This window comes from Thermobia domestica, chromosome 13 (genome assembly GCF_964235325.1).
Source record: "Thermobia domestica chromosome 13, izTheDome1.hap1.1, whole genome shotgun sequence".
Lineage (NCBI taxonomy): Eukaryota > Metazoa > Arthropoda > Insecta > Zygentoma > Lepismatidae > Thermobia > Thermobia domestica.
The window spans coordinates 43,833,806-43,858,838 of NC_137466.1; the positions used below are offsets into that span (position 1 = coordinate 43,833,806).

The window sequence follows — 25,033 nt, forward strand, 5'->3', positions numbered from 1 at the left end:
TTATATGGGCGTAAACAGGGGTCCATTACCTTTCATAAGACATGGGAATATTAATGCACCCCTTTAAAAATTTGGGAGGGGTACCTTGGCCCACCCCTTCATTTTTAGAAATTGCCCAATTTAAACATTTGGTATTATAGTATAGGACGCTAATATGGATCACTATAAATTTGGGTGGTCCACCTCGTTCCCTTTTAGGGGTACAAAATTGCCAAAATATAAACGTAAGCAATACGTTGTACCACGTGTTTGGTTTTCGACCTAATTTATCTCCTTGGATGAGGTCCTATTACCTTATATGATTATATGGTCATGTATAGGGGTCCATTCCTTTCATAAGACATAGGTACATTAATGCACCCCTTGAAAATTTTGGCAGGGGTACATAGGACCACCCCCCCCTTAAATTTTGGAAATTGCCAAATCTAAAAATTTGGTATGGTAGCCTAGGACCTTAGTATGTACCTCTATCAGTATTGGGTGTCTATGTCGTTCCCTTTCATGGGTAAAAAATTGCCAAAAATTCAAATTTCGGGGTTTTTTGACCTAATTTATCCCCTTGGATGAGGTGTTATTACCTTATATAGTTATATGGGCGTATACAGGGGTCCATTACCTTTCATAAGATATGGGTATATTTGTGCACTCCTTTAAAAATTTGGGAGGGGTACCTTGGCCCACCCCTTAAATTTTGGAAATTGACCAATTTAAACATTGGGTATTATAGCACAGGACCCTAATATGTATCGTGATAAATTTGGGCGGTGCACCTCATTCCCATCTAGGGGTACAAAATTGCCAAAATATAAACGTAAGCAATACGTTATACCACGTGTTTGGTTTTTGGTCGATTTTATCCCCTTTGATGAGGTGTTATTATCCTATATAGTTATATGGTCATGTATAGGGGTCCATTACCTTTCATAAGATATGGGTATATTTGTGTACTCCTTTAAAAATTTGGGAGGGGTACTTTGGCCCACCCCTTAAATTTTGGAAATTGACCAATTTAAACATTGGGTATTATAGCACAGGACCCTAATATGTATCTTGATAAATTTGGGCGGTCCACCTCATTCCCTTCTAGGGGTACAAAATTGCCAAAATATAAACGTAAGCAATACGTTATACCACGTGTTTGGTTTTTGGTCGATTTTATTCCCTTTGATGATGTGTTATTATCCTATATAGTTATATGGTCATGTATAGGGGTCCATTACCTTTCATAAGATATGGGTATATTCGTGCACTCCTTTAAAAATTTGGGAGGGGTACTTTGGCCCACCCCTTAAATTTTGGAAATTGCCCAATTTAAACATTTGGTATTATAGTACCGGATCCTAACATGTATTATGATAAATTTGGGTGGTCCACCTCGTTCCCTTCTAGGGGTACAAAATTGTCAAAATATAAACGTAAGCAATACGTTGTACCACGTGTTTGGTCTTTTGGCCCAATTTATCCTCTTGGATGAGGTTCTATTACCTTATATGGTTATATGGTTATGTATAGGGGTCTATTCCCTATCATAAGACATAGGAACATTTGTGCACTCCTTTAAAAATTTGGGAGGGGTACTTTGGCCCACCCCTTAAATTTTAGAAATTGCTCATTTTATATATTTGGTATTATAGTACTGGACCCTAACATGTATTATGATAAATTTGGGTGGTCCACCTCGTTCCCTTTTAGGGGTACAAATTGCCAAAATATAAACGTAAGCAATACGTTGTACCACGTGTTTGGTTTTACCTAAGTTATCCCCTTGGATGAGGTTCTATTACCTTATATGGTTATATGGTTATGTATAGGGGTCTATTCCCTATCATAAGACATAGGTACATTTGTGCACTCCTTTAAAAATTTGGGAGGGGTACTTTGGCCCACCCCTTTAATTTTGGAAATTGCCCCTTTTTACATGTTTGGTATTATAGTATAGAACCCTAATATATATTACTATAAATTTGGGTGGTTCACCACGTTTCCTTTGATGGGTACGAAATTGCCAAATTTTAGTACAACCACGTGTTTGGTTTTGGCTCAATTTATCCCCTTGGATGAGGTCCTATTACCTTATATGGTTATATGATCATGTATAGGGGTCCATTCCATATCCCCTTAAATTTTGGAAATTTTCCAATTTAAGCATTCGGTATCATAGTACATGACCTCAACATGTATCATGATAAATTTGGGTGGTCCATCTTGTTCCCTTTCATGGGTAAAAATTACTAAAATATAAACATAAGCAATATGTTGTACCATGCGTTTGGTTTTTGGCCCAATTTCTTCCCTTTGATGGGGTTCTATTACCTTATATGGTTATATGGTCATGTATATGGGTTCATTTCCTATCATAAGACATGGGTACATTGACGCACCCCTTGAAAAATTTGGGAGGGGTATTTTGGCTCATCCACTCGGTTTTAGAAATTGTTTTAATATAAGCATTTGGTATCATAGTACAGGACTTCAATATGTACCACTATAAATTTGGATGGTCCACATCGTTCCCTTTCATGGGTAAAGAACTACCAAAAATCGAATTTCGGAGGTTATTGACACCTATTTAGCACGTTATATGGTTTATTACCTTTATATGTTTATGTTCCCTTTTAAATTTGGGAATTATCAAATAACAAAATTCGGTAAACGTTTTCTAGGACCCATTGGTGTTCCTCTTATGGCCAAATATTCAAAATTTAAATGTTATTGACCGGCTTTATTATTGAATAAGTACAGGATTTATTACTTTTTCATAAGACACAGGTGTATTTGTGTACCAATCTTTAATTTTGGGAGGGGTACATTTCTTATTGTCATATCAATAATTGGTAATTGTTCTTTGGGTAAATCATTATGATCACGTGATCAGTTATTGACCTATGATGGGATTAGGAGTCCAGGACATTGGTACATTGAAACTTTGTAGGATAATTTGAGAATGCGTCATTGGTATTGATTATTACAGCCAAATATAAACGTAAGCAATACGATGTACCACGTGATTGACCTTGATGAGGTAGTGTACAGGGATACATAGCTAACCTTATTGAATCTTATGACTCATAGTCTTAAGGGAATACATGCTACAACACTGGCAAAGTTATTGTTGATGCAATTTGATTGGTTGATCACTATCTTTCGTGCAATCTGATTGGCTGATCACTATCTTTCGTGCAATCTGATTGGTTGCTGATTTTCAAATCTTTGCTGCATTCAGTTTTTAAGTTTTGTTTAACATTTAAAAATCTTGGTTTCGTTCAACATTTTGGACTCACTGATAAATATGATCAAAACCGTTTATTTGTTAATCGAATAGTTAAAAACCGGATAAAGTTTGACGGTTAACCGTGAAACGTAAAATTTTTTTAGTTTGAAATTTTTTGTTTTAATTTTTTTGTTTCAGAATTTTGTTTGAAATTTGTTTCAAAACTTTTTGTTTGAAAATTTTTTTGTTTGAAATTTTTTGTTGCAAAATTTTGTTTGAATTTTTTTTAGTTTAAAAATTTTTGTTTCGAAATTTGTTTCAAAATTTTTTGTTTGAAATTTTTTTGTTTGAAAATTTTTGTTGCAAAATTTTGTTTGAAAATTTTTTGTTTAAAATTTTTTGTTCGAAATTTTTGTTTTGAAATTTTTCGTTACCAGTTTTTTTTGTTTAAAATTTTTCGTTTGAAATTTTTTTCGTTTGAAAATTTTGTTTCCAAATTTTTTCATTTCAAAAATTTTGTTTGAAAGTTTGGTTTGACATTTTTTTTTAAAGATTGTGCACTCATTAGTAAAGAACCGGAACTGTTTAGAACAAAAACCTTTGTCAATATTTTTTTCATGATGCAATAGTACACGTCAGAATATGGGGTTGTACTTGAAATGAAAAAACACAATTCATTGAAATGGATCATTTTATTACACTCCACATACATCCATACCAGATAGTGGTTCTGGATATTGTCGATACAATGTATTTTGAACTTCTTGCACTAGTTTGTCTTTAGCGTATAATTTTAATTCCAATTGAAGTCTTTTAAGGTCTATTGCGATATCAATTGGTGGAAACTCAATGTTCATTTGATCACAAATAAACTGTTTATCAATACAGGTATGCACCCACGAACGATGTTGACAACCATCACAATATCTAGATACATGTTGTACAATATGCATGACACATTTTTCAAAATAGTACTTTTTCAGGAATATACTTGTTTTGTTGCACACTTCCACTGCATGTTTCGCACACTGAAATACGCTGATGAATTTGTTCCATTCTGTTTGTGTTAGATACACCATGTTGCGAGGGACATGAAATGTACTCTTTTTACGTAACAGCACCATCTTCTCTTCGAGGACTGTACGTAGCACCACTTCATGATTTGAGCCTAATGATTTGACTATGGTCACATTTAGCTCATCATTCATTTGGTCGATTCGTGCCATTCTTCACAGGTCAGTTGTACACCAAATTGTTCTGCTTTGCGCAATCGAATCACTGGTTCAAATGTTCTAGCACTGATACCAATCATCACATGTTTTGTTTATTGGATAATAGCTTGCGAAGATGAATTCTTTATCGTTAGAAGTACACATCTTTCCTCCTGAAAAACACTTGCTCAAATGATTTCACGGTATTGGTTGATTTATAGAACTACGGCTGACGTCATCTGCTGACGTTTGAATTCATGGTTTCATCACAGTTGCTGACGTCATGCTGACCAACCAAATTCATACAACTATGTCTGATGTGCTGACGTTTGAATTCATGATTTTATCACAATTGCTGACGAATCTGGCTGTGTACTAAATTCAAACTGATGACTTCGACCCAAAAGTCTTTTATAGCATAAAGATACAGATCCAGTATTTAAGAAACGCAGCAGTTCTTCTTGTTTTGATGCTTCCATGGGTAAATATCTTGCTGGTAAAATTATATTCTTATCATTTTCAAGCTTCACTACGATTCTTAATCCAAACTTTGTAGGGATCATTTGGCTAGCTAAGATTCTATAAGGTACATTCTGTTGTAAATCAGTAATCTTGGTAAATGATTTCATCACATCACGCGTGTTTAGAAACTGCAGACAAGTAGCCATGATGACGTTATCATGAATACTAACGTGAACGATGATGCAAAGCTGATGACGTTTCATTATCATGTTCTGACGTGTACTATTGCACCATGTTCTAACGTGTACTATTGCACCACAATGTTGCCAGAGGTTTTAGTTCTAAACAGTTCCGGTTCTTTACTAATGAGTGCACAAACTTTAAAAATGTCAAACCAAACTTTGAAACAAAAAATTTCAAACAAAAATCTTTGAAACAAAATTTTGAAACGAAAAACATTCAAACAAAAAAATTTCAAACGAAAGAAATTCAAACAAAATTTTGAAACAAAAAAAAATTTCAAACAAAATTTTGAAACAAAAAATTTCAAACAAAATTTGGAAACGAAAAATTTCAAACAAAAAAATTTTAAACAAAAAATTTACAAAAAAAATTTCAAACAAAATTCTGAAACGAAAAATTTCAAAACAAAAATTTCGAACAAAAAATTTTAAACAAAAAAAATTTCAAACAAAATTTTGCAACAAAAAATTTCAAACAAAAAAATTTTCAAACAAAAAATTTTGAAACAAATTTCAAACAAAATTCTGAAACAAAAAAATTAAAACAAAAAATTTCAAACTAAAAAAATTTTACGTTTCACGGTTAACCGTCAAACTTTATCCGGTTTTTAACTATTCGATTAACAAATAAACGGTTTTGATCATATTTATCAGTGAGTCCAAAATGTTGAACGAAACCAAGATTTTTAAATGTTAAACAAAACTTAAAAACTGAATGCAGCAAAGATTTGAAAATCAGCAACCAATCAGATTGCACGAAAGATAGTGATCAGCCAATCAGATTGCACGAAAGATAGTGATCAACCAATCAAATTGCATCAACAATAACTTTGCCAGTGTTGTAGCATGTATTCCCTTAAGACTATGAGTCATAAGATTCAATAAGGTTAGCTATGTATCCCTGTACACTACCTCATCAAGGTCAATCACGTGGTACATCGTATTGCTTACGTTTATATTTGGCTGTAATAATCAATACCAATGACGCATTCTCAAATTATCCTACAAAGTTTCAATGTACCAATGTCCTGGACTCCTAATCCCATCATAGGTCAATAACTGATCACGTGATCATAATGATTTACCCAAAGAACAATTACCAATTATTGATATGACAATAAGAAATGTACCCCTCCCAAAATTTAAGATTGGTACACAAATACACCTGTGTCTTATGAAAAAGTATTAAATCCTGTACTTATTCAATAATAAAGCCGGTCAATAACATTTAAATTTTGAATATTTGGCCATAAGAGGAACACCAATGGGTCCTAGAAAACGTTTACCGAATTTTGTTATTTGATAATTCCCAAATTTAAAAGGGAACATAAACATATAAAGGTAATAAACCATATAACGTGCTAAATAGGTGTCAATAACCTCCGAAATTCGATTTTTGGTAGTTCTTTACCCATGAAAGGGAACGATGTGGACCATCCAAATTTATAGTGGTACATATTGAAGTCCTGTACTATGATACCAAATGCTTATATTAAAACAATTTCTAAAACCGAGTGGATGAGCCAAAATACCCCTCCCAAATTTTTCAAGGGGTGCGTCAATGTACCCATGTCTTATGATAGGAAATGAACCCATATACATGACCATATAACCATATAAGGTAATAGAACCCCATCAAAGGGAAGAAATTGGGCCAAAAACCAAACGCATGGTACAACATATTGCTTATGTTTATATTTTAGTAATTTTTACCCATGAAAGGGAACAAGATGGACCACCCAAATTTATCATGATACATGTTGAGGTCATGTACTATGATACCGAATGCTTAAATTGGAAAATTTCCAAAATTTAAGGGGATATGGAATGGACCCCTATACATGATCATATAACCATATAAGGTAATAGGACCTCATCCAAGGGGATAAATTGAGCCAAAACCAAACACGTGGTTGTACTAAAATTTGGCAATTTCGTACCCATCAAAGGAAACGTGGTGAACCACCCAAATTTATAGTAATATATATTAGGGTTCTATACTATAATACCAAACATGTAAAAAGGGGCAATTTCCAAAATTAAAGGGGTGGGCCAAAGTACCCCTCCCAAATTTTTAAAGGAGTGCACAAATGTACCTATGTCTTATGATAGGGAATAGACCCCTATACATAACCATATAACCATATAAGGTAATAGAACCTCATCCAAGGGGATAACTTAGGTAAAACCAAACACGTGGTACAACGTATTGCTTACGTTTATATTTTGGCAATTTGTACCCCTAAAAGGGAACGAGGTGGACCACCCAAATTTATCATAATACATGTTAGGGTCCAGTACTATAATACCAAATATATAAAATGAGCAATTTCTAAAATTTAAGGGGTGGGCCAAAGTACCCCTCCCAAATTTTTAAAGGAGTGCACAAATGTACCTATGTCTTATGATAGGGAATAGACCCCTATACATAACCATATAACCATATAAGGTAATAGAACCTCATCCAAGAGGATAAATTGGGCCAAAAGACCAAACACGTGGTACAACGTATTGCTTACGTTTATATTTTGACAATTTTGTACCCCTAGAAGGGAACGAGGTGGACCACCCAAATTTATCATAATACATGTTAGGAGCCGGTACTATAATACCAAATGTTTAAATTGGGCAATTTCCAAAATTTAAGGGGTGGGCCAAAGTACCCCTCCCAAATTTTTAAAGGAGTGCACGAATATACCCATATCTTATGAAAGGTAATGGACCCCTATACATGACCATATAACTATATAGGATAATAACACATCATCAAAGGGAATAAAATCGACCAAAAACCAAACACGTGGTATAACGTATTGCTTACGTTTATATTTTGGCAATTTTGTACCCCTAGATGGGAATGAGGTGGACCGCCCAAATTTATCAAGATACATATTAGGGTCCTGTGCTATAATACCCAATGTTTAAATTGGTCAATTTCCAAAATTTAAGGGGTGGGCCAAAGTACCCCTCCCAAATTTTTAAAGGAGTACACAAATATACCCATATCTTATGAAAGGTAATGGACCCCTGTATACGCCCATATAACTATATAAGGTAATAACACCTCATCCAAGGGGATAAATTAGGTCAAAAAACCCCGAAATTTGAATTTTTGGCAATTTTTTACCCATGAAAGGGAACGACATAGACACCCAATACTGATAGAGGTACATACTAAGGTCCTAGGCTACCATACCAAATTTTTAGATTTGGCAATTTCCAAAATTTAAGGGGGGGGGTGGTCCTATGTACCCCTGCCAAAATTTTCAAGGGGTGCATTAATGTACCTATGTCTTATGAAAGGAATGGACCCCTATACATGACCATATAATCATATAAGGTAATAGGACCTCATCCAAGGAGATAAATTAGGTCGAAAACCAAACACGTGGTACAACGTATTGCTTACGTTTATATTTTGGCAATTTTGTACCCCTAAAAGGGAACGAGGTGGACCACCCAAATTTATAGTGATCCATATTAGCGTCCTATACTATAATACCAAATGTTTAAATTGGGCAATTTCTAAAAATGAAGGGGTGGGCCAAGGTACCCCTCCCAAATTTTTAAAGGGGTGCATTAATATTCCCATGCCTTATGAAAGGTAATGGACCCCTGTTTACGCCCATATAACTATATAGGGTAATAACACCTCATCCAAGGGGATAAATTAGGTCAAAAACCCCCGAAATTTGAATTTTTGGCAATTTTTTACCCATGAAAGGGAACGACATAGACACCCAATACTGATAGAGGTACATACTATGGTCCTAGGCTACCATACCAAATTTTTAGATTTGACAATTTCCGAAATTTAAGCGGGGTGGTCCTATGTACCCCTGCCAAAATTTAGGGGGTGGGCCAAGGTACCCCTGCCAAAATTTAGAGGGGGTGGTCCTAGGTACCCCTAGGTCATTGATCCCGGGCCAAGGTCATTGACCTTTCACCCCGGTCATAAAAGAGAGTGAGGATGAGTCATTCGGGCGAACGGGGACCACTACTACTACTGTAATGCCGTCGAGGTGGAAAGAACGAGTAATTGTTATGTTCTTTTCAATTGCAGACCTTATTATATCTACACTCTCTCTCACTGTAAATTTTTTGTGGTTCCTATTTCATGTTGGCTTCGTGGCACAGTACGTAGTGTTTCGGTTTACGAATAAGAGGGTCGCTGGTTGAAATCACTTGTACCCCATTTCTATTTTCTAAAATATTATAATTTAATATATTTTTATAAATATTGCCAGTTGATGTTCGTCTTTAATTATACTTTATTTCAAAGGCACAGACATTTGTGAATAGAGGTAAAGGAGAAAGCAGATAATACTTGTTTCCTTGTTTTATAATGATTTTTAAAACTTACCTTAATGTAAACAAATCAGACATATAGGCAATTTAACATATTTTGGGTGGAATAATTTTTTGGTTGATTGGTGTTTCGCTGCGTCTCTGTCTCTAATGAACCACTGGTGGTATAATTTCCAAAACACAAATGGCGCCATCGCGGATCGTCGCTGCAGAGCCGCCCATATTCGGCGAGCTGTCGCTATTTCCCCATCGGTGGTCCACCGACTCTTACAGCATGAGGTTGCTTCTGAAATTTAATCACGTATCATAATATCATATATCTCATATTAATGTTGAGTTGAGTTGATTTTGAAAAAAATGAAATCTTTAAGTTTTACGTTCAACAGTTATGACGGTTAGGATAAAAGGAGACGGTGATGATGAGAGGTGAGTGAAATGGTGGAATGAAGAAAGTGGGAGGAAATAGGAGAACCCCGAGAAAACCCACGAGCACGATGTTTGTCCACTACAAAGTCCACACGGTACGAGCTGGGATCGAACCAGGGACCCCAAGCAGCGGAGGTGAACGCTCTACCACTGAGCCACCGCACCCCCTGAGTTGACGTCCCCGTTAGCAGCGAGGCTTTATGAGACGTGGACCTACTGATTAACGTGGAATCCAAACCATATGAACTCCCGCCGGGAATCGAACGCAGGTCTTCCACGCCAAAGACGCGTAGGCTAACCGCTTAGCCACGAAGGAGCTCTCTAGTATTAATGTGTCAGAATGATTAACGATATATTTTCACTGAACATTGAGTGTGGCAAAGGGTGTAATATTGGATTCAAAATGTAATGGTTAACTTGTATTTTTTTATTATTATTACTTCTAATTCTAAACGAAAGTTTTGTGATCGAGACTTCTTGTAAAAACAGTAATTTTTACGCGAACAAGAATACGTGCTTCTTTGTAACAGTGAAAAGTGGTACACTATAAATTTGCAGTATTCTAACTATAAACTTCGACTTTGTTTAATTTCCGTTAATTAAATTGGAAATATGTTTGATCGTTGAAAACCACCCCACGCCGTAAGCGTCAGTGGACCACGGATGGGCAAGTAGCGACATCTCGCCAAAAAATTGACAGCACCGCAGCGACGATCCACAGTGGCCCCACATACGTTTTGAAAATTATACCACCAGCGTCAGAGAAGCAACGAAACCCCATTGAATCAGAAAATTATTTCCCCAAAATATGTTAAATCGCCTACATGCGTAGTGGACTGGTGCTACATCCAGCTGTATCATCTTACTGTGCCAAGCAATGTTACCAGACAATGCCAAGCAATGTTACCAAACAAATGTGGGTAAAACCTAAAACCGTCAGAAAACACCAATTAGGGGTACGCCACTTCCGGACCACGCTGTATATATCAAACGAGTAGGCTTAAATATTAGATAAAGGTATTTAAAAATAAGCAATAATAGCTTCCTTAAAATATTTATGGTAATAAGCGAAGTGATAAGCTATATGCCTATTCTTCGTAATTTCGCACACACGCTTTTCCCTGTGTTATATTTCACTTAAGAAACAATATATTGAAATTTGACGTAACACTCACTGTGCACCTATCTGAAGTTGCCCCTCCCCCTTGACTTATAAATTTCGACTCGAAATCAAAATCAATCGTTTGTTTTGCGTGCGGGAGGGGGCCAGCTTCACAAAAGTTCAAAAGAGGACTACAAAACCCTGGAATAACGGCACAAAATTGTAAGAAAGATGTTTGGTATAAGAATCAAGTTAGTCATTTTAACAAAAACTTGATAATAGAATTCAGAGCTCATTCGTGGCTAAGCGGTTAGCGTACACGCCTTTGAAACGGGAGACCCGGGTTTGATTCCCATCGGGAGCTCATGTGGTTCGAATTTCACGTTAATCAGTAGGCCCTTTCTCATATAGCCTTCCTGCTGAAAGGCACGTTAAACTTAAAATTAACTCAACTCAACTTGATAATAGATTTCAAAAGCCCATATCTCTCTCACCTGAGCTACACAATAAACGGGAGGTAGTGCACAAAATGCAACATTGAAACAACAATTACCGTTGTCAGCATTGGAGCAATTCGCATACGCACTATTTTCAAGTGGTTATAGATTGGTTATCTGAGGTGTACAAAACTCGAAACATGGTACACAAAACTCACCCGTGTCAAGTTAGACCAACCACCAACACTAAAACTACAGAAACATATCTCAAAATAATGGGCTCCAAAATTATTGTCGCATGTCTATAAATATGTTGGTGTAGGAATATAATTTGATAACGAATTCGCCCGGTATTTCTTATAATGTTATTATGTGTAGAATCGGCAAAGATATGTATATGGCAAATTTCATGTCAAAAGAGCAGTAAATAAGAACAATAAAACAAAAATAAAATTTTCTCGTCCATTTAGCAACATTTTATTTTACTCATTCTATTTATTTTATTTTCGTATTTATAATTGTTTTCCTATGAAATTTACCACAAATATACATTTTCCGATTATAGACATAATATCAGTATTAAAAGTAAGCTGCAAGATCATTATCAAATTATATTCTTACAAGAAGACAGTTTTAGACAAGACAGTTACGGAATATGCCCGTGAATCTGTAAGGCTACGACAATAAGTTGTTATTCTGAAGCTTTCAGTTCGTACGCAAGTTGCCTGCACGTTATAGCACATCTCTTGGTGTCAGGCAGGAAGCATCTCAGATACCGTAGCGACAATTATTAGCCTGATTGTGAACTATTGGGAATTAGAGTGACAAAAACTGAGGTGTTTTGCGTAGTAAGAATTATGAATATCTAAATATTTTCGATTATAGTTAGATCGCGAGAAGTCGTGAAGCTTGACCTAGATTTGTCAAAAGAACGCAAGGGCGTGTCCCATTGTCATCTTCCACCCATAAAATTTTGCCAGTGTCGTCTCTCGCGCTATACGGAGAACATCCTCTGAGGGTGCGGATTGCAACAAAGTATCGTTTTGTTGTTGTCATATTTATATTTTTGCTGTATTATTGTTCCTGTTTCGTTCAAATAATTGTTATCATTTGTGTTATAGTTCTTTTTAAGTGCTTTTTTCCTTTGTTGCTCATTCATCATGTTTCCAAAGTTCGGTAACATTGAGTTGAGTTCATTTTGAGTTTGTCCCGTTCAGCAGCGAGGCTATATGAGACGTGGATCTACTGATTAACGTGGAATCCGAACCACATGAGCTCCCGCCGGGAATCGAATCCAAAGACGCGTACGCTAACCGCTTAGCCACGGAGGAGCTCTTGGGTAGCATAGTTGGTGTACTTCTTCTGTTCCACTTTTTCTCAATTGTGCGTTCGGATTGGAGCTAAACGAATCATACCGAGTTCTTCCGTTGCATTACTCGTGAGGCAAAGCAATTGTATGATTGGTGTAGAGCCCAGGTTTCACGAGTCCTCACAGTCTCTATAAATGTTTATGCAACTCGTAACTCTTAAATGCTTTCCAGTTTGCATATTAGTGTTATTTACAGATTGATACGTTTTGCTTTATATAATAAGGGTTTAACTCGCGTAAGTTATGCATTGTTCAACATTTTCTGTCCAACAGTTACTTTGAAGGTTGAGTTTTAGAGGACAGTATGTATAGAACAACACAACATATAGGGATGAACAAATAGTTTTCTTGAAGATTATTTTTAAGTATTTGTATTGTTGTGCACGTTTTCAAATTATTCTAATCATCACTTAATGTGTTTGTAACAGTTTCTCTGATAATCGAGTGAGCAGTTCTCAGACAATAGAAATGGACTGCGTCTTATTTTTTGTTGAATAAATAAAAGCCTTCTATTTATTATTTTGTTTTGAATGGGAATGGTCTATTTTCACTGTGGGATTGAAAGCCAATTAAATTGAGAGTATCTTTAAGTGCAATGATGTACAGCATTGTTCAAAAAATCTCGGCCACCCAAATTGCGTTTGAAAGGCCGTATTCTCCTATTCGCAAGTTTAGGCCGTATTCGCAATAGTTTAGATAAAAAAATCTCAATTGAGCAAAGGAAATCAACATTTGCGTGATTTAATTCAAACTGTGGGTTAGAGTACAGGGGTTTTCAACGAAAGGCGGGTGGCCAGATTTTTTGAACAAGACTGTACATAAGCCAAGGATACGAACAAGCTCAATCGAAGTTAATTAACGGGGCTGCGTTGACTCAGTGAGGTCTCTGCTTTGATCCCAGCTCGTCCCAAGTGAACTTGTGGTGGACAAACACTGTATGCGTGAGTTTTAATGAGATTCTCCTGTTGTCTCCCCTCCTTCATTTCCATCATTTATTACCATTATCACCTTCTCCCTTAGTCTCGATGTATGATCGTGGGACGTCAAACTCAAACAAAATAATGGTGTCACTCATTACCTGAGGTATGTTATGAGGTTCTTTATCAGGCACGTCATTTAGGGGGGGGGGGGGCAAGAGATTGAGGATTACATATACTTTAATCGATTAATACATATACTATTAATACATATACGATTAATATATACTATTAATACATATACTTAGTGTGCGAATTAAATAATCTATATTGGGGGGATAAAATTAGGGCAACAGGACGTAAAGTCTAAGGATGCAATAATTCAAAATGAGACAGTAAGTAATACCTTACCCCCCCCCCACACACACAAATATGACATCTGTAATAAATACGAGATTTATTAATTGAATAAATCTAGACAACAAGTATGTACGTATATATTGTCTGACATGCACACACCACACCTAACCTTTCTGAACGTGTTTAAATGTACTCACTCTTGTGCCCTCTCTAAGGTTTATTTACTTAATTCGGTCCGAGCGATAACCATGATCACAAGTATATGTTAATATTTCCACTCATATTGAAATCTTCCACTTCGCGTTATTACACACAGCTTGCAAAAGAAAACCTACTTTAGTATTATGAAAACCATCAAAATTATCAGCACAGTTAAAACGGACTTACTTTAAAAAAATGTTTAAAAATAAAAAAAATAGGTATTAGCCTATCATACGAGAAATGGATTGTTGCTGTTCCTGATTTTTGGCATCAAGGTCAAATCGAAGGCCAAATATTAAAAAAAAAAAAAAAACAATTCAAATTTCGAGCTTGTGCTTCTACTCCCCGCTAAAGCTTCGCTCTTTATGCTTTTTTAAATATCGATTTCGTGACGGAGCTCAAGAAGTCAGTACTTACAATTACTTTACTGTTAGGTTACAGATGAGTTGATTCACTGTGCTAAGTTATTCAAATAAAGTATAAACATTACGTTGAAATTTTCCAGACAACGTTATTAGCGTGGACAGCAAATTGTACAGCGAAAAGGAAGATGGAAATATGGAAAAGAAAGATGGAAAGGTTAACTTTAAAAAGCCCGCTCCAGTTGAAATGCTTTTACAGACACAGACAATGACATAGAGAATCAATCGTTTTAGCAAATGCTGAAGCAAATCTTCAATTATGCGCTTACTCGTTTTCACTATCATATCTGCTAGGGGGTGTATCCCTAGCGTGTACGTTCACATATAGCCACGAGAGAACATATACAGGGTATCCATTTATTGTGTAGTCAAAATTCACTGGTGAAATCCTCACACTTAAAGTCCATATGAACATAGGGCGAAAAACGCGTTGTTTCAGAGTTACGGGGTGCCGAAATCGAGAAAATTGTAACTTTCAGGCTGAATAGCTCTAAAACTATCATATATATTAAAGGCGGTTAAACAAATATTATATGATTTTATAGAGAGGGGAGGAAGAGCGGAACCTATACCGCAGCTCCCTCTATAAAATCCATTGCGCTGATACGTCTCAACTCTGAACCATGGTTATTTAGATAGACAGCATACTAGTTCCTCTAATATCTCTTTAACCGCCGTTGATATCTCTCATAGTTTTCAAGCTAGCCAGATTCAAAGTTACAATGTTCTCGATTTCGGCATCCCGTAACTTTGAAACAACGCGTTTTTCGCCCTATGTTCATATGGACTTTTTTTATTGTTTAGATGTGAGGATTTCATCAGTGGATTTTGGCTACATAATAAATGAACACCCTGTATATCTCAGATTTTTAGTACAGTTTCAAAAGTTCATTTCCACAAACTGTAAAAGGCAGTGATTACTGTGCTATTACCACAAATTAAACGCAACTTTTGAGTTGTATACATGCAAACTACTAGGAAATGAGGACCATGTACCAGCAAGGAATATACTGGAAAATGAAATACGACAAAAATAGAAACGGGATGATAATCGATACAATTGTATAGGATGAATATGACATGTCCGATCTTCGCCAAGTATGGTGGAAGAGGTTATTTATTTGCTTTTTCTTGGTCAACCGTTAAGAGCATTTATAAATCCATGTGTGACTTTGTTATGCCCAATTAGTACATTGAAATTCACGAATGACGACGAACTGAAGGGTATGAAGATACGATTGCTAGTAACAACCGTAGTCATAATAATATAGATCAACTAAACAACGATGAAAATAATGGGGAAATTAGATATGACCAAAAATGAATAGTTTACATCGCTCATTTCGAAATACAGCTAGAAGATTAAACTTACAAGAAACGACAAAAATCAGTGAAATTTGGCGTTATACCAAGCATGGATTGGGGGGGGGGGGGGAAGCGAGCATCCCCGGTGGGGATACTTCAGCTTACTTCTTTGGGGGGATCAAAATGTGATTGAGAGGGAAAATCCCCCTCATCACCCCCGGTAATTCGCACCCTGCATATACTATTAATACATATACGGTTAATACATATACAATAATTACATATACTAATATACTAGTACAAAACGTGAACATCTTATGTCAGTGGTGCTCTTGCCCCCCTCAAGCGAAGTCTGAAATGACGCCCCTGTTCTTTATGCTTTGGACGAAAGCTGTCTGGAGGTTCGGATCCTCTTTAGTTGCTAATGTTCGTCACAACTTCACTGTTAGACAGCAACAGAATGTAGCTCATCCATTCTTAAACCAAAGACTAAACCTGTGTAAGATTACAGATATTTAAATGGTAGGCGGAAAGTATTTTCGACAGTGCTTAAAGTAGAGGGGTTTTGTACGCATACCTCAAATTAATCCTGGAATCTTACACGGCTAAACGATTCACGTTAATGTCTTGAGTGCAGGAAACCTGGGTTCGATTCGCGATGAAAGCTCACGCAGTTCAGATCCAACATTAAGCTGTAGATCCATGTCTCACTTAGCCTCGGCGCTGAAAACGGACACTAAACTCCAAAACTAACCATCAAATTGGTGCAAGTTAAATGAAATATAACCTTGATACAATAATATCTCTTTAGGTCCCAGGAGTTTTCGTTTCTCTCGTCTTGGACCAATGCATATTCTTTCCTGAAGGTATCCACTTTTAAAACTGGTCCTTCACATGTTTAATATTTTTTCGAGTTCAGATTCCTTAAAGGGAAACTTTATTCAATTAATCTAGGAGGTAACCCAATTTAAGTACACAATTGTCTTTTATACATAATTATGAATGTGCCGATTAAGAATCTCTCAATTGCGATTTCATCATCATCTTTTTCCTCCTATTATTAGTGGCACATATGTTGGTTTGGTTGACCACCCAAGAGTCATCCGAAAATCTTCAGTAAATATGTAATGATGATTTTAAAAGTTCTAAAGCAAACACCAAAAATATAGGCGGGTTGCGCGCGCACCTTACAGCTCGCTGTTGTCAACTCTCCCTTGTCATGTGCCACCTCCTTCCCCTCCTGTTGCAGGAGTAAGCAGACGACAGTCGTTTACCTAGCCACAGCTCATAGCCTGCGTTCTGCCGTAACCAATCTTCAACACGCGCGCGAAACATGAAACCTTGACAGTGACTGAGCAAGACAAATGTAAATGTGGCAAGTGCGTAGGTTGCTAGTTGGCTGTTGCTCTCTCCACTCACTTTTTGTTGCGCGCGCAACCCGCCTATATTTTTGGTGTTTGCTTTAGTTGTATAAATTAACAGTGTTTTATTTTTACAACTGAAAAAGAATCAAAGTGCGACTTGACAAATTTTAATATACTTTTTGATTAAATACAGTAAAGATCAATAGATATTTCAATTATTATATCCAAATACTTATATATCCAATACATATATCCAAATATCACAGCTAAATCATTTGTAACGTTTTCTAACAAAACATATGGTATTTGCTTTTTTATGACGGCCAAACTAAATTAATGTTAAGAGCATATTCTGTGTATAACATAATCTTTGTAGTTAATTACTTCTTGTTATCATATTTGGAGCTAGCATTCCAAAATATATTTACTCGCAAAACACTGAATTCCAAAAACACCACCAAAAGCAACACAGGAAATTTCTCGAAGCATTGAACTTAAGTAGAAGAAAAAAAAAGCAGTGTTGTTGACTGTTGGTCTGTCTAGTTCTGCAAATAAAAAAAAGGAAGATTCTTAATTCATATATATATATATATATATATATATATATATATATATATATATATATATATATATATATATATATATATAAAACAATGAAGTATATGAAGACTTCCGAGTTCATAATTGTCAATTTAATATAAAGGATAATAATCAAGTGAACATACAAATGAGTGGGAGGATACTTGTTAGTCCCGGAACTTAATAACAGTCCCAGTTGTATATTAAGGTGATCATTAATTTTCGATTTCCGAATTTCTTTGCTCCCAACCCCTAAACTAGTTCCATGTCGGACCAAACTAATCCATGAAAACAATTGGCTCAATTGAAAAATATTTAATCGACCCCCAAACGACATCAACTTCTGATTACATTTACAATTGGCAAAAGTTTGGAATAGACCCCAGTAACTTTGAAATGACTGAAGGGAAAGGGGTCATATTTTGGATAGGGATAACGAAGATAGATCTACATCTGAAACTGAGTGGTACCATGATGACAGTCTTCGATTCACACCCCAAATTTTAAATAATTATGGGGTCGTGTGGCATATTGTTTTGGGGTAGCTTTTCACACAAATACACATCTGCCTTTATTGTAACTTTTAAAGGCAAAGAATAATTATTAGGCATCCCTGAAATACCATCATCTATAGGAGAAGCACAAGCTACAACTATTTACGAACCAGTGGAGAAATTGAGAAATACAAGCGTTGTGCTTCGATACAACTGCAAGCAACACCGGCAGAATAAATGGCGCTTGTACAAACCTTGAGAAGAAGTTTGATTGTGATTTACTGTACCTATCGTGCCGACATCACATATTCGAATTAGTTCTTCAAAGTAATTTTCACGCAATAATAGATGGTGTTACTGCTGCCAGTACAAGTTCCGGGCCTGATATGCTTTTGTTCGAAAGCTTTAGACAATCCTGGTCGTCCATCGACAAAAGCAATTAGCGAATTGGGATAGATGATGTTACGGAAGGTGTCCGTGTCAGTATACTGGAATTTATACTACAACAAATACATCAGAATCACCATAAAGATGGCTATGATGTTTCTCTATGGTGTTTCTGGTGTATCTGTTGTTGATCTATGAGATGGCTATGATCTTCCTATGCGGAATTCTTCCACAAGGTGTTTCATTTCGCATTCTTGGAGTTGTGAGCCATGTTCGGCGGATAGCAAAGACTCTATATATGCGTTCAAAATATATTTATTCCAAGATCAATTTAAACTGACGAGAAAAAAGAAGAATTCAATCAAGAGACTATGCATTTTCTTTGTCCGAATCTATTCAATGCTTGGTTCCTTGCTCCACTGGCTGAGAAAGCTCCGTATCACAATTACAAGTTTTTTTTACAGAAATTAATCGAATACAAGGAAGTAGATCCAGAAATTAGTAATTCTGCTGTGAAAAAAAAAAAATTGCTAACCATTTGTAGTATCCGTCACCAGAAACTGCGGCATTTGCATTCTTTGATGATGAAGTACCGCAACCGTGATGGAAAAAATGATTTCTAATATAACGGGGAGTACAGAAGAATATGATGTACAAAACAAAGCAAAGCGATACTCTATAAATAGTGCAAGAGCTTCTTTGTGGCTAAGCGGTTAGCGTACGTGCCTTAGGCGTGGGAGACCCAAGTTCAATTCCCGGCGAGAGCTAATGTGATTCGGATTCCACATTAATCAGTAGATCCAGTCTCATATAGCTTCGCTGCTGAAAGGGACGTTAAACTCAAAAGAAACTCAACTTTATAAATAGTGCAGAAATCAATAGTTTCAAAGAAAGAAATTCTCGGACTTTGTTTCCGCAGATTCGAAGACATGTTTCTCAAGATTTTCTGTAGACACACATTTTCTAAAGATATGTCCATCTACTTGGAAGTAAGATGTCAACTTTCAACGTGGGTTGGAGATATTGAAAGACATTATGTTGGTGATCGACGTGGTGAAGCTGGTGCAAGAATATGGGAGCATTCTAACCAAGAAAGAAAAAGAAAGAAAAGCAATACATACTTCAGATCGTCAGTGAACCCAGGAAAAAGTATCCAGGTGCTTCAAAAATTGGTTTAATCAGGCAGTAAAATATGGCTAGTTACTCTCAACCTTCAGCTTTTATTATCATTATCATACTAAACCTTCATTATATTAATTATGTATTTTTACGTACTTCATGTAAACAATTTTGGGATGGAATGCGCTATTATATAAAAGACCCTAACATATGTAATTGCTTTCTTGTTAATTTTATGTACTTCTTTTTAAATGCTTCTGTAAACTATGAAAAAAAAGTATTGAAGGATAATAAATTGTTATTATAAAGGTAATAACCATTACATGATCAGAGATAAGTTGCAAATAAAGACAGATGTGTGTTTGTGGTGAAAAGCTACCCCAAAACGATGTGTCACACGACCCCATTTCTACTTAAAATTTTGGCTGTGAATCCAAGATGGCGGAGTTCAAGATGGCCGCCATCATAGTACTACTCAGTTTCAAGAGTAGATCTATCTCCACTACCTCTATCCAAAATATGATCCCTTTACCTTTAGCCGTTTTAAGATTACAAGGGTCTATTCCAAACTTGTGTCATATACTATATATTACAAATACATTCAAAAGTTTAGGTTGCTTGGGGGTCGGGTAATACAGGTATACTTCTATTGAGCCAATTGTTTTCATGGATTAATTTGGTCCGACATGGAATAAATTTAGGTTGGGAGCAAAGAAATTCGAGAAAAAGTTTTTCTCCATGTAATTAAGAATCACCCTAATGTATATATATATATATATATATATATATATATATATATATATATATATATATATATATATATATATATAATATATCGGGTGTTCTAAAAGTGGCGTCCACGGACTACACAATGCTATTCAACAAGTGAAAATACGAGGGCCATTGTAAAAGTCACGGCAACTATTTTTTTCTCGAAAATGGTAAAGAATTAAAAAGTTCTGAAATATGCAAATGGAACGTTAGTTCATATATGTAAACACTAGCAGCGTTCACCCCGCTTCGCTGCGGTCACCCCGGAACGCAATAAACTTTGTTACTTAGATAATTTTTACTTTTTCGCTTTCAAGTGATATGATAAAAACCATAGAAGATTGCAGTAAATCTTAACATTATATCGCCTGTCATTTATGTTAACCCGCCCCGCTTCGCTGCGGTCATCCCGGTGCTGGCATATTGTAAAAGTGTCTGTAAAAATAAGCAAATCAATTAAAAAATTTTAAACAGAAGATTCAAGCTATTTTCCGCTGTATATCGCCTGTCATTTATGTTAAGCCGCCGAGTGACACGGTCATGCGGGTTGCATATAAATACGTTTATTTTTACCTATGATGAACTAATAACAAAGGATTTGTACGTTATGGACACCTGAATGGTCAATTATCTCAAGACACTGGTAATTAAAAATTAAAGTGATATGATAAAAACCATCTAGGGTCCAAATCCTAATAACCCCCCAAAAATGAAAGAAATTGGTTCAGCCGTATTAGCGTGATGAGCGGACAAAAAATTGTACGTTCTCTTTTATATATATAGATTACATGCAGGGAAATGGATGAACACACACCACCATAAAGATTAGCACGAGAAAAAAAGACTAAAACATTTTGTAGTTCCAAAAGTGTTGCTGTCAATTGCAACTGTATACAATACAATAGTACATTACAAACTACGTGCATTCCATGGCATCAGGAGTCTCCCCAAGAATCCACAAGATGGCAGGGACTATAAGATGTCACAGGTACTTGTTTCTGTCCTGTACTATTGTATACTGTTGCAATTGACAGCAAAACAACTTTGAAACGACATTTTTTCCTGTTTTTTTCTCGTGCTATATCTTTATGATAATGTATATGTTCATCTATTTCCCTACGTGTAATGTTTACATATGAACTAACCTTCCATTTGCATATTTCAGAATTTTTTATTCGTTACCATTTTCGAGAAAAAAAAATAGTTGTCATGAGTTTTGCAATGACTCTCGTATATGGAGAAATATATTTAATTGCATTCTTTTCGGGTTCTCGTCTGAAGACGCGAATTGCACTACGTAACAACGTCTGAAAGAACCATAGAGTAGATATCTACTAATCCATCAAATAATTACATCGATTCTTTCCAGATGGCAGATGACATAAACTTTGACTCTAGCACCATCTATTAGCGTAACGATCGAAGTAACTACTTGATGAATTCGTAGAGCAATGCTAATGGTTCCAAGTTAATCTCCGACGTTGCCACATAGTGAAAATTCTGATACCCCAAAGCAGCTGATGGAAGCCCTATATAGCATTTTCCGTTTATTTTCACCTGTGCAATAGCATTCTGTTGTCCGTGGGTGTCATTTTTATTACACCTGACAATTACTTTTAAATACAATTTATAGTTATATAAAAATATATATATAAGAGAAAACTGTATCAAATGCCTCGTTGCGGAATTAAACATTATAGAGGGCAAGCAAGGTGCATCATAATAAATGTTGCAAGAACCGGAAGACCAATCAAACACAATTCTAGGTACCGGTATATCTAATATATATTCTACGTATAGTTAATCTTTCCCTGCATTTTCCCTTTCGCACTTTATACCCAGTAATTTAGTTGAAAAAAAAAAAATATCCGAAACCGCATTATTGCACACGGCTAACAGGCCAATTTGTTACTGAACTGCAGAATATCGGCGATAAATATTTTCCAGCACGGCATTCCGGTGTGTATTGGCCCAACTAAATCACTACTTTTATAGTGTATTCACTGAATAGGAGTGCAGTTCGGCAAATATCTTTGAAGTTCTCATGCTGAATTTTACAACAGTATCTCTTCCTCCCTCCATGCCTTTTTTGACAGTATTTACGGGGTTGCAACGTTTTACCATCCACTATGTCCCTTCTTTCTTAACAATACTAATATGAAGCAGATGTCAGACAATGTAATAAGAAAGATGCTGGTCTTAGGGAATCAAACACAAACTGAAAGGACAGCATTGGGAACTGTGGCAACTAAAATTCCACGCGGAATTGACAAGCGACTGTCAATTGTTTGAAATGAGGGTTTTGGTTGGCCATTTAGTTGTCAGGGGTGTTTTCTGCACAAGATCCTTCGGGCGATGACTTATTCATGGCACAAACCACCACAAGTAGAAGGCCGTATTCTTTATATACGAACTGCACTCCGATTGAAGAAACAAACTATACATGATCTTTAAGCTTTCTTGACGAGTATACAGTAAAGATTTTTTGTATGATTGCCAACCCTGCACAAAGTTATTCTATTTATTCTTATTCGTTTGCTTCCTATGGAGTTTGGGTTACCAAAACTCCTTTCTACAGAAACTCATTTATCTGTATATTTATCATCTGTAGGCGTGTCTGTCTGTCCGAGAGATAAAAGATCTAAATAATTACTTCATGGATCACCAACAATTTTGAGCAAGATATAGAGGGTCAAATGTTCCGAATCTGGTTTGCTAACAGAGGTTATATTCAAACCGGAAGTAGTAGAAATAAATGATTTTCGGTTTTAACATTGATCACAGCAGAGCGAAAACGGCAATAGATAGGAAAAAGACGTTTCATGTAATCGATTCAGAGTCCCAACAATACATTTTGTTTCCACTGCTAATTCTCTACAAAAATAGCTAGTGATAGAAAACCAGTATGACCTCCAATTTCGATATTCGTTTAAATCACTGGTTCCCAACCTAGAGGAAGTGAACACCTAACAATAGGGGTATAAATTACTAACAGAGATAAACTACAAATTAAATTAAAATACCAGACAAACATAAATTGTAGTTCCAATAAAAACAAAGCTCGTAAAAATATTGCACTAAAATACTAGGCTATGTTCAAGTATTTTTTGGAAATAAATATAAATTGGTTATTATTATTATTATTATTATTATTATTATTATTATTATTATTATTATTAACAGGAGGCACCGTGGTTCAGTGGTAAAACTTTTACCTCTTATGGGTGGGGTTCCTGGTTCCATACCTGGCCAAGTAAGTTTGTAGTGAACAACATTGTCTCCGTGGATTTTGTCGGGATATTCCTCTTTCCTTCCACATTCTCATTCCACAAATTCTTCCATCATTGACTTGCCTTAATCATCGTCTTTTTTAGACTAACGGACATAAATATGGGACGTATTATTATTATTATTATTATTATTATTATTATTAGGGACGCGCTGGCTCTGTGGTAGAGCGTTCACGTCCGGTACTTGGGGTCCCTGGTTCGATCACAGTTCGCGCCGTGTAAACTTTGTGGTGCACAAACACTATGCTTGTGGGTTTTCTCGGGTTCTCCCGTTTCCTCCCACTTTCTTCATTCTACCATTTCCCTCATCTCTCATTATCACCATCTCCTTCACACTAACCGGCATATTCGTAGGATGTAAAACTTAAAGATTTCATTTCATTTACCATTATTATTATTATTATTATTATTATTATTATTATTATTATTATTATTATTATTATTATTATTATTATTATTATTATTATTATTATTATTATTGAAGATTTGAGAACACTGCATCTGATGTAAAACAATTTAGAGAAACAAGCGGCAAGAAAGAGTGGGGAAGTAAACTAACTAAAGCTCACGAAAGGGGGCACGAAGTAGATGGGATTCACGAAGAAGGCACTACGTAGACAAAGTTAGGAACTACTGATCTGCAGAGGGCAAAAACGATAAGCGATAGTGAGAAGGAGTGTTTTGGGATTGATTTAGCGTTTTGAGAATCTCTCTTTACTCTCTATTCAAACCAGAAGTAGCAAAAATAACCACTTCCGGTTTCAAAAATTGATAGCTATACTCACGACGGTAACAGATAGCGAGAAGCGGTTTTCAGCAATCAATAAAAGTGTTGTAACAATATATTCCACCTCCATCCTAATCACTCTACTATGACCAATAATGGCGAACATTAATCATTTCTAATTTTAACGTTAATCGCTAGAGTAAAAAAAAAAAGTCATAAATAGCGAGAAGCGGGATTGTGGAATCAATTTAGTGTCTCAAGAATATATTCCACCCCACTCTAATCTGTCTACTATAACTGCAAGTGCTAGAAAACTACCACGACTTTCA

The 25,033-nt window shown here is 35.9% G+C and overlaps 1 protein-coding gene across 5 annotated transcripts in view; it reads left to right on the forward strand.

Annotated features, from left to right (window-relative positions):
- LOC145668122 (atrial natriuretic peptide receptor 3) overlaps positions 1-25,033 on the forward strand; it is a 753,866-nt gene that overhangs the window by 434,565 nt on the left and 294,268 nt on the right. The gene's annotated exons all lie outside the window — the stretch shown is intronic.